Genomic DNA, 19,160 nt, shown 5'->3' on the forward strand with positions numbered 1-19,160 from the left:
GCATGGGTATTTGAATTGAGATTGCGATCTTTAAAATGATTAATAGTGCAGCTCTAATGTAAACTGCTAATTGTTTTGCAAGGATATCTTCATGTTCTCGCGCGAGACCAGTCGGATATCGTGTGACACATCGTGGCATTCATGAAATCTCACATAACTAATATACAAACACAAACACACACACACACATAATCTAGCTATATTATTAATATCATTATTATGGTGATTTGTGGACTTGAAAACTACACCATTTTTATGAGCTGGAAACAAAAAACTATATGTTGTGAGTAATAACCACTTGATAATAACTCATTACACACATCAAGATCAGCATAAATTATAACACTTCAATAGAACTGATTTAGTCCTTATCACTCTTGTCAGCCTGTTCACTGAGTCATAAAACACATTTTAATATATATATATATATATATGTAACGGGATAAATATTATAGTTGAGGGTTCTTTAAGTAAATCCTGCTGTAATGTGATCGCGCTTCCTATTGGCTGCGCTGGTGCGCTATAGCGCACTGAGTTTGAATGATCTGCAGCAGAGCTACAGAGAACTGCTGTGGGTGAGTCGTGTCTTTCTGTTGCAGCTCCCTGTTAAAAGTTAAAAATATGGGTTTCATCTCGAATGTAAGACGATCGGCGTAAGGGATTGCACACAGTGGACACTAATTGATTTTTAGAGTGTGTTTTCTGTTCATTAATTCTGGGTATTTTGATAGCTTTTTTTTTTTGTGTTGCATGAATTCAGTAATCTTTTCAATGTGCGCCATTTTTCCCCATTCCATGCTAATCAAGTGAAATCTTTTCTCGAATAAATGGAGCTATATTATCTCTTAACATGACTCACTATTCTCTCCTTTCCACTGCTCTGTGTGCAGGTAATTGTTTGTCATATAGCATTTAAGAATGTACTGTTTTGCAAATGTTTATCACAAACTGTATTTTGTAGAGCATTCAATTTGCTGTTTTACTTGATGTTTTCCATTAATTTTATTCTACGTTTAACATAAAGTGGATGATTATCTTATATATTACACTTCCTCTGTCTATTCATATTCTTAATTGATGTTGGAAATGCATTTAACACGATCACAACAACATTAAATTTAAGAAGAGGAAAAGAAAAGAAAGTAAAGCAATGTTTTTATTGGAAAAGTTTGTATAATTGTCCTGGAGAAATTACATTTCAGAATTTGTTTTATTTTGTTTGTTTTGTTAAATACAACATAATGTAAGTAAATTGTTTGTTATATTGAGAGCAGCAGAGCTAGAGAGAACTGCTGTGGATGAAGCTGTATTATATCTTAACATGACTGACTATTCTCTCCTTTCCACTGCTCTGTGTGCAGGAAAAATAAATAATAATTCATCCACATTCTGAGTGTGTGTGCGTGTTGAAGAGTGGGTCAGACCGGGCCAGATTAAACAAAAGGTCATTTAAGAATTTAAGAATCACACACACACAATATACACATAAAACAGTTTGATGGTTCTTAGCTTTGCTTTTTTGCAAATATTAAACTGAAATGAAAATGAACAGTTTGTACAGTAGGTGGACATCCAAAACGTTGCTTCTACCCCCGCCGCGGCCGGCGCGTCCTGCAAAGTGCATTTGCAGCTTTTGACCGCTGAGTGGCGCTTTAATCACAAGTTTTCAAACAAGCGCATCAAAGCACATTTTCGCAAATAGATGTCAGCTTTGCCTCACCGAAGTGTTATATTTGATTGCAGTCGGGGAAAATGAAAGAAACAAATATTTAATATTCACAGATGAAAGTTTAGTCCTTATGAAGATATGTGCGTTTCTTAGAAACAATTCAAGCAGGATAAATGTGAAGCCTATGAGCCTGTGCTTATATTTTCTATACACCATATTTTAGATTAGACACATTTAAGTAGTGTGCAGTATTATTTATATAATATGATTATGGTTTATATTATGCAAAAGAATTGTGGTTTACTTTGCATTGGAGCATTAAAAGAGGTAGCCTTTGGTGAGCTAGGCTTGCGTGTTTATAAAATTATTTTCTTTATTTTAGTAAAACGTAAAGGCACTGTATAATTTCGCTCCCCATTATTTAGGTCTAATGTAAAACAAGTAAACGAATAAATAAAAACCTGCCGATTTAACTAAATCATTGAAACTCCAAAGAATGGACTGGATTAATAATAAACGTCCTCACCTTTCAACAAGTGCACACGATGTTAAAAAAAAAAAAGGAGCTTCATTAATTGACAACTTCATTGATTTTAAATGGAGTCTTCTTTGCTTGCTTTCATATAATTTTAAGTAAGTAAAAATAAATAAATAAAAATAAATAAATTGCAGCCGCATTTAAATGCAGGTTTGTATAATATTCCGTAAATATCACGTGCAAGATTTGCTCTGCATGATGCTGAGTGCACGCAGCCTTATTCTTATTTGTCTACACTATTTTATCTTCATTACAAATGGCTTGTTTGGGTTTTATTTTGGATAATTGCATTAAAAAATAATTTACTTTGTAATGCATATGCAAATGTGAATTATTATTCATATTCAAGTGTCTATAGTTGTGCAAAACTTACGTTAATGCCGCATGCATGACAAGGGAGGCGCCCCTCTGATCACGTGATTTTTTTTTTCCTAATAGATGAAATAACTGAAAATTGTGGTGTCTCACATACATGAAAAAATATCAGTCAGAAAAGCTTGAAATGGGTCTTTTAAAACGAATCCATTCCAGAACGACAAAGCATTTAATCTGTGAAGGGTTGTATTATCTTTAAAGAGCCCACGTTCATGTGGAAGAGCGTCAGCACTGTGGAATTTCTCTTGCAGCCGGCAAAAAAACATTTGTTTATTAATAAATAACTTAAAATGTCTCCTTTCCTTTTCATACTATTATTAGGCTACTTCGGCTCTGTGCTTGAGACGAGCCGGCAAACTTAATGCCATGTTCTTGAGGCGTTGGAAATAAATTAAGGCTCATTATGGATTATAGATGTACATTTAATATAAACTTGCGATTAGTTGAGAAATAAATGACAAATGACGGACGACTTAGTACTAGAAAAATCTTACGTGGAAGCAGACCTATTAAATACCCTCTCGGACACTCTCTGCTTTTTAAAGTTTTTTAAAGAATTGTATACCTTTTTGCATAAATATCCTCTTTCAGAACGGTCTGTAATGGAGAGCCTATGCCTTTAACACTGATTTTCCTCTGGAAACACAAAAGAAAACGAAAATTGAAATAAAATAAATATTTTATGTTTTGAGAATGATTCGAGGCTCAACCCTCCACGCCCGCGGGTTTGGGACACGCTGCCGCGCGAGCAGAGTATGAGCGGATGGAGTGAGTGATTCTGACTGAAGAGGAAGCGGATTTTTTAAAAGTCGAGCATCGTGGTTTTCACTCGCTCCAGCACCGCTCCATCACGAATACATCATGCCACGGCCCGTAATATAACTGCATATTTAGCAAGAATTCACATGATAAACATATTTGAGCTATAGCTTGATACACAGAGCGCTCCGATCAGAAGATTATAATGACGCAATAAGTCCGCGAGCGGGATGTTCAGCTAGGTATTCTCAAGCAAGTCTTTGTCTTCCTTTTTAACTGATTATTTTTCGGGTTAAAGCATGATTTAAACAGAATACAGCACATTCCTCACACGTAATCGCTGTCGCAATACTGCATTCAAACAAATGTACTCTTACAGTAGGCTACTTCATCTGTATCTGATTTTTGAATGAGCAGAAATCTGTAACAATGCATTGATCTGTAGATAACAATACTGACTGAAAATGTAAACTGTTATTTTTAATCACAAACCAAAATTTTGGCAACAGCAGAAGCAGCAATTATACCTTTTAAGCTGAGAATTTTATTAGTTTGGCGTTTGGTAGGACAAAAAGTTTGCACACACATAGCCTAATCCCCTTTGAAACTCTCCCTGTTATATTTATTTATTTATTTATTTTTTTATTTTTATAAGCTAGTATGATCATATACATTTCAACTTTAGCCACGGGAGTAAAGGCGGAGCAGTGTTTCTGGTATCAATGAACGCGGAGAGCTTAAGTAGTTAGGGATTATTAAATGCTCGGAGCATGGAGGGGAAATTGTTGCCGCTCCACTCTCTCACATACTCTGCTTTCCAATCTCAGGATGATCATATTTGTCAAGAGTGTCCCCTCACACTCGTGGACACATGAAAGTACCCTTAAAGTGTAAATAATATGATGTTGCCTACATTAACACCACCGATTGTCCCATGACTCAATGTCTTTCTGTGTCTAAGCTGAGATGTGGCCATGATTTATATTCAAGCTGGTTTTGTCATGAGGCATGAAAGCGCAAGCAGCCTAATACTTGTGAAAAGCATCCTGTGTGAGGGAGCTCTGCAACACTAGCAGTGGGAAATTCTACCTAGACATCGACTTCCTTCCTCATTCTCTTTGCTCCCCAAGTGGCATTCAACCATCACCAGCCAATCATCTCGCTGTATTTATGAATCTACGATTTACTGTCCATTTTGTGAATTTGTGTTCTTTTTGGTCGGATGTTTCTTTTACTGCTTGCAAGTTTTTCATGGGAGGAGTGGGAGTGTCTTCTGCAATGCTGTCATGCTTTCTTTCCCTATACTGACGTCTCTTAGAATATCTTACAATAATTCTTGTCCCTTTAGGGTAGTGCTTAATAAGGTTCCCACATCTTCTTGACCATTGACCACTGAATTTCCATGTATTTTTTTTATTCTTTTTATCATTTTTTTTCCCAGGCATTTTTGATTAAAGGAAACATAAAAAAAAAATTCTTACAATTTTAAAATTATATCCTGTAATATTTTAGAAAAGAAAATATATATATACTGCATATATTCAGTATAGAACTGTGTAAGGATTTTATTCATATCCACGCCTGGGGTCACAATTTATGCTTCTCTGATATTTCAGGTTTTCCATAGTTTGAGGAAACTCTTTATTACACTTCAGACTTCAATGTGAGTGTGATTAGATAATATCTATATTAAATGTTAAAAAATGGTAAACTGAACAAATTCATCATATACATTTTAATCCCCCTTTCTCTACACCAAATTGTCATTGAAAGACACAATTCTGAAAGGGTTTTTTTTTTTTTATCTTTTACCCTTGGTGGTAAAAGGATGTGTAGTAGAGTGTAATAAAGCTCACTTCAGTTCCTAGACTTATGTATAATTTTTTTGTTATTATCAACAACTGATCTCATACACAACCCGCTTTTCCTGTGAGAGCGCTTTCTTTTTTTTTGCAGTGAAGTTTTTTTTTTTATTTTTTTTTTTTACTTTTTCATGTGTTTGAATGACTTTTTGATAACATTAATTAAAACCTTTTTTTATTATTTTTTTGTTGCTGTTGTTGCTTCACGTTTTGTAACCAAAATATGACTTATTATGTGGGAATGTATTCTATAGTTTCCCAGCATGTGATCTGCTGCATCTTACAATGTTCCTCAACACAGGGTGCATATATTAATAGTGGTTTCAAATCTCATGTCTGAGCACATCCTGTGATAAATCATTTTTTACGTAGCCTAGTTTAGGACCACAGCGGTCCAATCAATTATGTCAATTGAGTATTTATTACTGACTGAAAAGACATTATGTTGAAATAGGTAACATAACAGGATGATACTGCACAAATCACCAGTTAAAGCTAAACGCTACTAAAAACTTTTACTGTTTAAAATGCTGCTCTCCTGCCAATTGCACTCAGCCTGGGTTCCACTCCTAGATGTCGCTGTTACTCTCTTTTCTTACATTTTTGATGTTCCCTACTAAAACTTGCCTTTTAGGTTTTCCATCCGAGATAGCCTAAAATGATTCACTTTCATGTATCAAGTAGCCCTCATGGGGCGACATTCATTGGATTTTTACACTAAATATATATAGCCTAGTATTTAGTATTATATACTGTAGATAATTACAGCCAGCGCCAGCGTTTTTTTCCTATTAAGTTTGCAACTTGTTAGAGTCTAACAACTGCAATTGTTTTGCCATTGTAGAAGTTCAAATAATAATAACGTCCAAATGATGGCACTGCCATAGCACACTTTTACTTGGAAAAGTGCACTCGTTTGTCATGAGCTCGAATATAAACCAATAGAGCGAGCAACGTTGAAATTAATCTGACAGGTGTTTGCCCGCCTGGACTTTCTTTTGACTATCACTAAAGGTCTCATTATCAGTGTCTCCTCAGTTCACGGTGATCTTGCATTCATGCCCCATGGTCAACGATGTTGTATATACGACCGCTAGAGGTTGATGCAAACCCTGCCAGAGTTGTGGGGACGGACTAACCGCTTTCAACACTTTTTCAGGGATGTAGTCGTCTGTCGTGTGCAATGCACAACTTGAACCAGTTCATGCACTGACTCTCCTGAGCTGCGCGCCTTCTGTTTGCCAGGCGGTCGTGAGTCTGTTGCTTTCAGTAAATGCGTCAGTGAAGTGAACAGTCCTTTGTAAGTGGGTATCTCTCCTCACGATTTCTACATTACGTGTTTGATGTTTTTAACAATTCCCATCTTCATAATTCAATGTCAAGTTTAATGCCAGTAGTGAAGTGAGTTGCACAGCGCGCAAGCAACAGCTGACCTGAAGCTCACCTTGAAGCTCTGAGACATAGAAATCATTCTAGGTTTGAGAGAAGTACGGAATGCGGTTTGGAGGACAACCATGTGCATTCGAGCTTTATTTACAGGCGGTTGCGTAACCACGAGCGGTCGAGAGATCCAAGAGAGAAATCCTCTCCATCCTGGGCTTGCCTCAACCGTCCCAGACCCTTCTCCCCGGGTAAACAGCGTCGTCGGCATACCGCTCTTCTGCTGGACCTGTACAACGCGATGTACGACCGATGAAGAGGAGCGCGACACTGGGGAAGTCGGAGCATCTCTCTGTGAAAGCGTACGTCGTAAGGCGCCTCTGTGGTTCCAACATGGATACTCGAGCAATTATTAGCGCTTGCCGCAGCAGGCGTACCGCGCGGCGCCCTTGACCATGTCAGAGCCCGGACCTTTTTGGCCCCCGCGCAAGACACACAACTTTCTCATGATGACGCGGATATGGTGATGAGCTTTGTCAATCTGGGTACGTATAGTTGAGTGGCAGGGTTTTCTCTTAAAGTGTGTCAGTATTTAATCCTCGTGTTCTGTTTCAAATTCACCTGAATGTTGTATGTGAAAAATATTAAGATTTGTAGCATTATTTAACATTTGTCAAATCACTCCACTCCGCTCACATAGGGCCTACTGTACTGCCGAGTGAGAGAGATGTTTCGCGACCTATATTGAACAAGACCGTCCGGTGTAGACACGGTTAGACAGTGTCTGCTATATTTACAAATAATTGATATAAGAAAATAAAATAAATACATAACCTAAACCAGCGGCATAACGAGATGAAAATATAGACCATTGATTTAGGCCTACACGTTGGTCTGTCCTCTGTCCATGACACTGACTCACTGCGGAGCTTCACAGTTTTAATCTGAACAGCTCTTAACGCCGAGTGGATGGTTCGATGCATGATGGGCTAGTATTAAAAAATAATATTGTTATATTAAAACTTGTCTTGAATAATTTCTTTGTCCATTTGAATATTGATTTTAAGTAGGGAGGCAAAAAAAAAAAATCAATTTAAATTGTAAATCGGATTTTTTTGTGAAAAAAAATCGGAATCGGATTTTTAGGCCATAGGCTATCTCCCAGCCCTAATGCAGCACAGTTTTTTTTTTTTTTTTTTTTTTCAATTAATTAAGGCAACTTCCTCTGAAATTAAGTTATAATAACTAATAAACTTTATTGCGCTATACAGTAGTCAACATTTGAAGTGATCAAACCTTTTCTTTAAAGTTGTCCTAAAACCTGTTCTGCAAGTTTGAAATCCTCATAAGACTGTCCATATGAAAGAGCAAGAGATTCACACCTTTATCTCGACCCCCACAAGCTATACAGAACTACCCCCCAGCCCCCTCCAGGCTGAACTGAGCTCGGTCATGTGTTTGTTGGCTGTGAGTAACAGTGTGTTCTCATGTTACTGGGTTGAAACATGCCTGCACTCACAGCAGCCCTACTCTTTTTATTCATTATTTTCCCGCAGCCAATATTATTATTTTCACTAGACCAAAATGATAACAAATAATCAATTGATAATTAATCATTATTTTTGCCAAAATCATTGTTATTTGTGAACGTAGGCGTTTGTGGAAGGCTTTAAGACCAAGCGGAATCCTCCGTCAGCTGCCGCCGCTTCACAGCGAGCGTGACTCGCGCTAACTGACCCAACATTTAGCAAGACAGAAAAACATTCATTCTGCCTGAAGGAAGACGTATTTCATTGTAAGTTAATGCTGTTAAATAGAGAGTAAACAAACAAACAAACAAAAAAAAAACCAACTAGTAACAAATATTCTTAAACTTGGAGCTCATTATATTGAAGTACAAATCCAAACACCAGAAGCAACCTACACTCTCAGTGTTCTTTCACTGAAAAGTATGCATTTTATTTTATTTATTCACAGGCTATATGGTTGAAATAGTAATATTTTAGTTGAAAAGTTTTAAGTGCCAGTGTTTAAAAAAATGCCTCAAATGTTTCATAGACCTTCAGGTTGTCATGCTTTAAAATCCCATGCCATTTGTAATTTCACTGTATTTTCACCTCCTAAATTACTACCCCCAATTCTATAATGGTAAAATTTATTCAGACTGATGGCATTTTTTATGACATTTTTTTTTTATTTTAGAATAGGTTAATTGTAACATAAATGGATGAATCAAAACAAATATAACTTTTTAACTGCAGGCAGATATAGGCCGATATTATTGTACATTACTAATATTTGGATTGCCCTTATTTTATTAAAGAATAAATACTTATTTTCTTCAAGAATAAACATTATAAATAAATAAAGAAAGAACCTCTATTAGCCCTTATTTGTAGGTTGTAGTTTATTTTGTTAGAGATTAATTGATTTTTTTATTAAAGAATTGGGTGCTTGGTTTCAGAAAACGAATACAGCTCGTAAAAAATGCTATGATGAAAAAGTCATGCTAACTTATTAATTCATAGAAATAATTAATCAAAACCTTTTTAAACTAGATTCAACTTGAATTTCAATACTATTAAACTGACTTTAAAATCTCAAGGAGTTTATAAGTTGAAACGGTAAAATGTCACAGTGCATGTTAAATAGCCTAAATGAACTTGTATCTTGTATAGTATCCGAAGACTTGAGTGTATGTTAGCATAAAACTAACAATATAATTTGATTTTTTTTTTTTTTTAAATGAACAATTCCTGTATAAAATGTGACAGCAACCTTTATCAAACATTTTTGAAATCGTCCACAGCTGAGCAACACAGGAGGCAGATCTGAAGTTGTTTGTTCACGAAGTGAATGTGATGCACAAAGTAATTTTTAGATGCAATGGAAAAATAAAGTTGGATAAAAACATACACAAAAACATGCTAAAAAATAAATGAAGTCTGTCAGAGTTGCTTTTATTACATTAAAAAATAATAACGGCAGGCCTAATAATGCTATAGGCTAATGTACCAACATGATATTTTAGTTCCCTTTCACTTTACAACAAATCCTTTAAAATTTAAAAAAATATATCAGAACAGAACAAGAATTACAAATATATAATTCTAATGGATAAATATAATTGCAGCAGGCTATATAATAATATAGGCTTATAAACAACAACACAAATAATAATAATTAAATAAAAATAATTTAAAGCGATTACAAAATGTAAGGTTGGGCTTATCTCTCTCATTCGGGACAAATCCAGACATGTTGCCCATTTGAAGCTAAACTCTTATTCATTAGGTAAAACAGGCTTTGGATTTCACACGTGTTTCAGTATCGACGAAAAAAAAAAAAAATCATAATTAGCAAAATTATGCCAAAATGGCCCGCTGCTCGCGCCGCATGGCTCGGTGAACGACTGCTGTTTCCAATGAATATGTGCGCGTGAGGCACCAGCGCGATCAAAGTCACAATTCACAATTATTAGTCCACAGTAAAAGGCATAATTCAAAAATGCAAAGTGTTAGCAGTTTTGAAAAATCAAGAATAATAACAGAGTGAATAAGAATGATTTTGTAAATGCTGGACCGTTCTCATTTCGCTCTGCAAATGGAACCTGAAGATTATTATTATTATTATTATTATTATTTTTTAAACCAAGAATGAACCGACCATGAAAACATTAATTTAATCCATATTTTATTATATATATATATATATATCTGTTTAAAAAAACATGCATTATATATATATATATATATTATATATATATATATATATAAAATATATATAATGACTGTTTTAAAAACAATAGCATGCATAAGAGCCTTTGTGTAAAGGTTTATTTTTTTTTATTTTTTGATGAGTAGACTGTAGCCTAAGACTATCCTATTTTTAATGGCTTTTAAGGATGTTATAATGTATATTATAATGTTATTGCTGTTTTACGTCTTCCTTTCATTGTACCATTACATTCTGTTCGCAATCCGTCCCTTTGCGCCACCTGGCGGTAGTTTCGCGAATGATTTTAACACGCGACTGACTTGCAGTTAACGCCGCGGGCCCTGCGGCGGCGGTATTACCCATTTTGGTTGTCTACCTACTGTATACGGTCACACCAAATCCATTGTCAAGCTGTTTGTTTCTGTGTTTGATATGGTTTCTAGGAGTCTGTGTTCAGTTCGTATAGCTGCAGTCTGACCCGAAAGAACACACATTTTCTTTCCTGTGTGAGGTGTGTAAGAAAATTATGAGCTGCAGCTGTACACTAGTGTACTTTTACTCACATGTAGCTCTACTACAGTTTAAAGAGTCATATGATGCTGCTAAAAAGAACATTATTCTGTGTAGTTTGGTGTAATGAAATGTGTTTTATGCGGTTTAAGGTTCAAAAAACACATTATTTTCCACATAATGTACATTATTGATGTGTCTTTTCTATGCCCCGCCTTCTGAAACGCATTAATTTTTACAAAGTTCCATCATTCTGAAAATGCGGGTGTGCTGTGATTTGCCAGCTATCCAGTTCGTTGTGATTGGCCGAATACCTCAAGCGTGTGATGAAAATGTTACTCCCCTTAACATATTGTGATGCCTTGTCCGGCCGGAGCGATGAGACACATAAAACATAAAACCCATTATAAAAACATGATATAAACATGATTTCTAGCCATGTCTTCCTTTTGGAAGGCCCAACTAAGTAGTTTCGCTTTCTCAACGAAAAGCGTCACACTGCGGCCTTGAGTGAGCAAAGGCCGGAGGCCTAGAGTGGAACCGCGGCCGGCTTGAGTGAGCAGATGCGGGCGGAGAGAATGGTGCGGCCGGCAGATTCCATGAAGAGCTTGCAGCAACCACATGTGAAGTCCCCGGGCTGGACTCCGGCAAACCACGGTGCAAAGTTGATGTATTTTCCTCAGCGACCAGCACGGATCAGCTCCAGGCATGACGAAGCGGATATCGTCCTCTTTTGGAAGGCCAAACAAAGTAGTTTCGCTTTTTTCAGTGAAACACAGTATCTATACGACATGGTGGCTGCGGCAACAACAATACTACAACGAGAATAAAAGGTACGCCTTCTTTCTTTGTGTGAACATCTGGGCGGCATTATGCAAATCGTCCCACATTGTGATATAGAGATTGACGTGCGTGTTAGAACGAGTCGTTTTAGGAAGGCGTGGTTGACTCTTAACTTTTATAAAGAAATATCTCTTTGGATTTGAGCGACTGTTAGTCTTTGCAACTTTACAGATCTTCTTCGTACACCATGAGCTTGTAACTCTCCAAAGAGAAAGGAAAAATTTTAATCGCATCATATGACCCCTTTAAGAGCACTTAACTGGGTTTTCACTGTGAAGTACAGCAGCTCAACACAGTGACACATGAAAAGAATGAGTAGAAATTATACATGAATATGTTCTTACTAATTCTGATATTTGTATTTACTTCATATGTGGGGGAATTAAAAATGATTTGCTGTAATAGTTAATAACTGGTGACTTTGAAAACAACTGCAGAAAGATGTTTATCTTCAGAACCAGTTAAACGGGACCATTTCAGGAAAACAAATGAAACCGGTTTGACTGTGCTGAAACTCTGTTTACAGCTGGAGGGGGTTCCTGAAAGCAGCTTTATGCCTCTGAAACATGTTTCAGGGTTACTTTACTTCAGATAAATGTCTCTAAGCTTAAGTTGATTTCAGCACATGCATGAAAGCACAGGGTTATGTGTGAATTCATTAGAAATCATTATTATGGTATAAAGCTATTCAGCCCTACTTTTCCAAGATCTAAATTTAAAAAAGTGAACAAACTATATGCATTTATGAAAGAAAGGGTGCTTTGATCTCCTTGTAAAACTAAACTCAGGAACTCTCGCAACACATATGCCATGCAATAAACCAATAAACTTTCTAATCTGACAGGAGAATCTGGGAGAAAGACCATTTGCTCATCTGTCTTTTCACCTGTACTTAGGGCTCTCTCCTTCCTTCCTGGGCAGATGGCCCAGGCCATAAAAGTTGACTTAGGGGTGTCAAGAACTCAAGTTACTATACTTATATCATACATTTACTATATCTTCAAATTCATAAGAATAACCCTTTCATGTTTGGCATCAATTTTACAGTCTCAGTGTGAATGTTTTAATTTATTTATTTTATTTTTTTAATTTTTGATGTTATTTTTTTCATTTTTACTGTCTTGTTTATTTTTTTTAATTTCTTGGTGCATGCCCCTGATTAGGTCCTTTCACTTCATGACCCAGCAAAAGTTCTGTAAAGCTTTTATTATGCTAAATTTATGATTGTTTTGTTCTGATTTGGGTATTTAAAGAGGATTGGCAAAACATTCAAGGAAGCATCTATAAACGCGAACTTCCCGCATGAATGATGTGTCTCTCTATTTGCCAGGTATGCTGACTCTTTGAAATTATTTTAGTGTTACTTTCTTTTTTCTAGGTTTGTGTTTCATGCTAATCAGTTGTGTAAACCAAATTTTAATACATTTCTATAAATGGTGTATTCTCACTTTGGATTTATTGAATTTCTTCTAAATAGTTTTTTATTGTTGTTTGATTATGCCTGGCAAAAATAAATGTTAATATATATTAGTTAGTATATATAATAATTTTGATTTATTATGGATTTTCTAGAAATCATTTTTTCAAGTAGATTAATGTGTAGTGGTATTTCTTCAAATCTGGCGTTCCGGACATATCATACAGAAACACCAATGGATGAACCATGGGGAACACCATTAGGGGCTGTCACTTGCTTGACAACGGTGAAGTTTTTGTGGTTATAGAAAAAAATATTTTGCCATGCAGGGTGCAGCTCAATTAAAGGTATTATAACCGCTCTGCTTCCTCTAAGTAAGTTCAGAACTGACGAGTTTGTGTCCGTGGGTTCACTATCGGCCGAGTGCAATTTCTGTGGGATACCTGGTCCCTAATGAACGAAGAATTGAAAGTATGGGATTTCCAGAATACTCAAATCTAAATTAATAAATAATCAGTATTTGTGATCAGTCTTTTAAAAGCACAAATTAAAAGTGAAAGAATCATCTACAATTGGGTCAGATATTCATGGAGTCAGATTTTGATTGGAAACCCAAATTTTTAATGATTTAAGATCATTTTTTGCAGAAGCGCTGTGTAAGACATACATGCAGAAAACCTTCGATCAGCAGGCGACTGGACACCTTTTTTGGGCCGGTGGGTGGGATCCTAACATGAACACTTTGGAATTTGAAAGTTACTTGCATTTTGTAACTCTGCTGTTTAACACTTACTGTACACTAACACTTTAACACTAACTAAAGTAAAAGAATTAATGAAGTAGAAATGCTGCTGATTTCATTGAAAGAGTCTGTTATAGAGTTTTACCATATAGACACATATTTCATTAAAACTGTCTGCTGATACTGAGTGATAGTTTCTTTCTCAAAGAGTTAAGAGCTTATGACAAATACTGTCTGAGGATCACATACATACTGATGGTAAATGAGAAACAGTGATTTTCAAACCATGTGACAACAGTATCAGAATCAGTAGCTTTCTGTGATTCACTGACAAAGACACACTCGATCATCTGTTTGATCATGACATGAAAGGCTTTATATAAAATAATCAAAACAACTTCGCACAGCATTAAAGCAGCACAAAGTGACCAATGACATATCATAAGATGTCACTCATACATGAAAACAACTAGATGAAACACTCACCTCAGCATTTGTATATCTGTCTTTGTCTTCCTCTGAAGTTTTGTGTTGAACAGCAGCTCTGAAATTTCTTTCACTTCTACCAGGAAGAGACTGAGAATGAGAAGAATAACAGTCATCTAAACTCTCATCTGCTATTATTCAGTCAGTTCAAATGAAAGGTTCATTGTCAGGAAACGCTGCTGAACTCAGAAAGTTGCTTTACAAGTTTTGTGAACATGTTTTTGAATGTTGTAATTGTTGTCAAGTGTCAGTCCAAGATATGTACAGTGTTGCTCTATCTTTTATTGGACAGTGATGGGTTTCCACATTAAAAGGTGGAATAAATATAATGTTAAGAGTGGCACCCAAGATAATATTGACAAGGAATTTGCTACTTTGTGTTTTTACATGTTGTCAATAATCACAGTTAATAACTTCTATTCTAAGCTAATTGTCATATTAATGGCATATAAACTTTGTTATAATCTCGTTAGCAAGCTCTAAGCATATCATGTGAAATGTATGTTCATCATATTTCCTTTATTTCAAACTAATTTTAACATTTGTACATTTACAAATTCCTAACATGCAATCAAGATCTTCAGATACTATATAAGATACAAGTTCATTTAGACTATTTAAACATACACTGTGACATATCGTTTCAACTTAAAAACTTCTTAAGATTTTAAAGTCAGTTTAATATTATTAAAATTCAAGTTGAATATGGTTTTTTTTAAAAAAAAGGTTTTAATTGCTTAAATTATTTCTATGAATTAATATTATGTTATCATGACTTTTTCATCATATCATTTTTTATGAGCTGTGTTCGTTTTCCATTTCGGAAACCAAGCACACACTTTTTTTTTTCTTTTTTAAATCCATTAACCCTCTAAGCGCCAAAGTCGCAAAATTGCGACAAGACGTCATACTTAATAAAATAAACTTTAGTTCCTAATATGGTGTAATATCTCATTTGTATTCCCCTACCACTAGATGGCAGACATGTAGTACTTCGATCCTAGACCATCATTACGTCATGTTCCTATTCAAAGTGTTCGAGGAAATAGCAGAGCAAGTGACAGCTCTCGTGTCATTGATGCGGAAGCAGTTCAGTTCATAGTGTGCGAGTAAATGGTGAGATTTATGAGAGAAAATCGGCAAATGGCTAATACAAATTTGTACCGTGAGGATGTATTGCAAATGTTATTCGCTGATTCTGACTCTGAAGGGGAATATTTGCCTTTTGGAAATGACCATCGGTCATCTAATGGTCGCGCTTCTCCCGGTACATCTTTGAAGCGCAATGGTGCCGCCGTACAAGGCGAGAGTGTTCACGAAGCACACAAACAAATGATCATCTCGACCCTTTGCCCAACGGGGATGAGGGTGGCAGGGGTGAACGTGGTCATAGTGTCCATAGGAGAGCTGTTGCTGATCGCGAGCGCTCTAAAGGCCGCTGGCAGACAGTACAGGTTTCGGTCATTTGGTAGGTGGGGTTTGGGTTGTGGGGTTGAATGTGGTGGTAGTTTCCTTAATAGAGCTTTTCGCTGTGTCGCCTAGATACCTGATTGGTTAGATAGCTGATCAACTGATAAAAAAAAAAAAATAGGGACATGCATTTTACCATGGCACAGTAATATAAGTAATAATTTACTACTTTTCCGGTCTATTTACTACTTTTTTTTTTCCTGATCATTTGGAATGAGAATAAAAAGACAAAAAACAATCAAACAAAAACAAAAAAAAAAAACTTGCAAATAATTTCAAACATCCATTCAATATCTATTATTTCCTGAATATTACTGATGAACTGATCAAAAAAGTAGGCTACTGGTCACATGCGTTTTACTACTATATAGTGTAGTAATATAGTAATAATTTAGTTCTTTTTTTTTTTTCCTGTTTTATTGTTGGATTCCTCTTTTCTGATCATTTGGAATGAGGATAAAAAGACACACACACAAAAAAACATGCAATAATAAGTTTCAAACATCAATTCAATATCTAATATTTCCAGAATATTATGAAATTCGAGATGGCTGCCCCCGGTGACGTCATAATATGCAAATTAGATGCGTATATTTACACCCCACATAAACTTTCCGGCCATGCCCAACATTTTTCTAATTCACAGTAGATTTCTATCTTTAAGCCCTTTCAAGCCACAAGCTTTTGAAATCTTGATGTAAAAATACAGCATTTTTTCCAAAAAACCCTGGCGCCTAAAGGGTTAATCGCTCACATAGCTCTAACAAGGTTAGAGTTTGCAAATTAACATCAGAAAATGAAATAATAACTAATAGAGGTTCTTTCTTTTATTCTTTATTTATAATGTTTATTCTTTACGAAAATAAGTATTTACTCTTTAAGAAAATAAGGGACGATCCAATATTTGTAATGTACAATAATATAGGCCTATGTCTGTCCATTGGATTTTAAAGCATAACAACCTGAAGGTCTATGAAACATTTCTATGATGCAGTTTTTTTAACAATGGCACTTAAAGTTTTCAACTAAAATATTATTTCAACCATATAGCCTGGAATAAATAAAATGCATACTTTTCAATTAAAGAACACTGAGAGTGTAGGTTGCTTCTGGTGTTTGGATTTGTACTTCAATATAATGAGGTCCAAGTTTAAGGATAGCCTACACTCGTTTTTTTTTTTTAATCTCTATTTAACTGCATCAGCTTAATGCAATACGTCTTTCTTCAGGTAGACTGAATGTTTTCCTGCCTTGCTAAATGTTGGGCTCATGATCAATAAGTTGTATTCACCTCAAACTGATTTTATAAAATCCAAACGTGGACTGTGAAGCTGGGTCGGTGAGCGCGAGACATGAGTTGTGAAGCGGGAGCAGCTTACGGAGGACTCTGCGTGGTCTTAAAGCCTGCCTCAAACGTCTACGTTCACAAACGTCTATGATTTTGGCAAAAATAATGATTAATTATCAATTGATAATTTGTTATTATTATTGTCTAGTGATAATAATAATATGAGCTGCGAGAAATAAAGGATAAAAGAGTAGGGCTGATGTGAGTGCAGGCATGGTTTCAACCCAGTAACAACACAGCGTTCCTCACAGCCAACAAACAGACCGAGTTCAGTTCAGCTGGAGGGGGCTGGGGGTAGTTCTGTATAGCTTGTGGGGTCAAGATAAAGGTGTGAATCTCTTGGTCTTTCATATGGACAGTGTCTTATGATGGTTTTAACCTTGCAGAACAGGTTTTTAGGACATTGGTTTTAAAACAACTTTAAAGAAAGGTTTGATCCACATCAAATGTTGACTACTGTATAGCGCAATAAAGTTTATTAGTTATTATAACTTAATTTCAGAGGAAGTTGCCTTAACTAAAAAAAAAAAAAAAAACTGTTGCATTAGGGCTGGGCGATGGCCTAAAGAAAAGCCCCGAGTTTTTTTTCACAAAAAAATCCGATTTATGATTTAAAATCGATTTTTTGCCAAGTTGTAATATAATTCTTTATCATTTACCAGTCAAATTTACAACTGAAACACAATGATTAAAAAAAGCAGTAATGTTATTACCTTAATGCTGGAAAGACCTTTATTTTTATTTATTTATTTATTTTTTTAATACAGGTCCTTCTCAAAAAAAATTAGCATATTGTGATAAAAGTTCATTATTTTCCATAATGTAATGATAAAAATTAAACTTTCATATATTTTAGATTCATTGCACACCAACTGAAATATTTCAGGTCTTTTTTATTGTTTTAATACTGATGATTTTGGCATACAGCTCATGAAAACCCAAAATTCCTATCTCAAAAAATTAGCATATCATGAAAAGGTTCTCTAAACGAGCTATTAACCTAATCATCTGAATCAACTAATTAACTCTAAACACCTGCAAAAGATTCCTGAGGCTTTTAAAAACTCCCAGCCTGGTTCATTACTCAAAACCGCAATCATGGGTAAGACTGCCGACCTGACTGCTGTCCAGAAGGCCATCATTGACACCCTCAAGCGAGAGGGTAAGACACAGAAAGAAATTTCTGAACGAATAGGCTGTTCCCAGAGTGCTGGATCAAGGCACCTCAGTGGGAAGTCTGTGGGAAGGGAAAAAGTGTGGCAAAAAAATGCTGCACAACCAGAAGAGGTGACCGGACCGTGAGGAAGATTGTGGAGAAGGGGCCGATTCCAGACCTTGGGGAACCTGCGGAAGCAGTGGACTGAGTCTGGAGTAGAAACATCCAGAGCCACCGTGCACAGGTGTGGTGCTTTTGAACCAGAAACAGCGGCAGAAGCGCCTGACCTGGGCTACAGAGAAGCAGCACTGGACTGTTTGCTCAGTGGTCCAAAGTACTTTTTTTCGGATGAAAGCAAATTTTGCATGTCATTCGGAAATCAAGGTGCCAGAGTCTGGAGGAAGACTGGGGAGAAGGAAATGCCAAAATGCCTGAAGTCCAGTGTCAAGTACCCACAGTCAGTGATGGTCTGGGGTGCCATGTCATTTGCTGGTGTTGGGTCCACTGTGTTTTATCAAGGGCAGGGTCAATGCAGCTAGCTATCAGGAGATTTTTGGAGAACTTCATGCTTCCATCTGCTGAAAAGCTTTATGGAGATGAAGAGTTTTCGTTTTTCAGCACGACCCTGCACCTGCTCACAGTGCCAAAACCACTGTGTAAATGGTTTACTGACCATGGTATTACTGTGCTCAATTGGCCTGCCAACTCTCCTGACCTGAACCCCATAGAGAATCTGTGGGATATTGTGAAGAGAAAGTTGAGAGACGCAAGACCCAACACTCTGGATGAGCTTAAGGCCGCTATCGAAGCACCCTGGGCCTCCATAACACCTCAGCAGTGCCACAGCCTGATTGCCTCCATGCCACGCCGCATTGAAGCAGTCATTTC

The sequence above is a fragment of the Cyprinus carpio genome, chromosome A4 (genome assembly GCF_018340385.1).
Source record: "Cyprinus carpio isolate SPL01 chromosome A4, ASM1834038v1, whole genome shotgun sequence".
In the NCBI taxonomy this organism is placed as follows: Eukaryota; Metazoa; Chordata; class Actinopteri; order Cypriniformes; family Cyprinidae; genus Cyprinus; species Cyprinus carpio.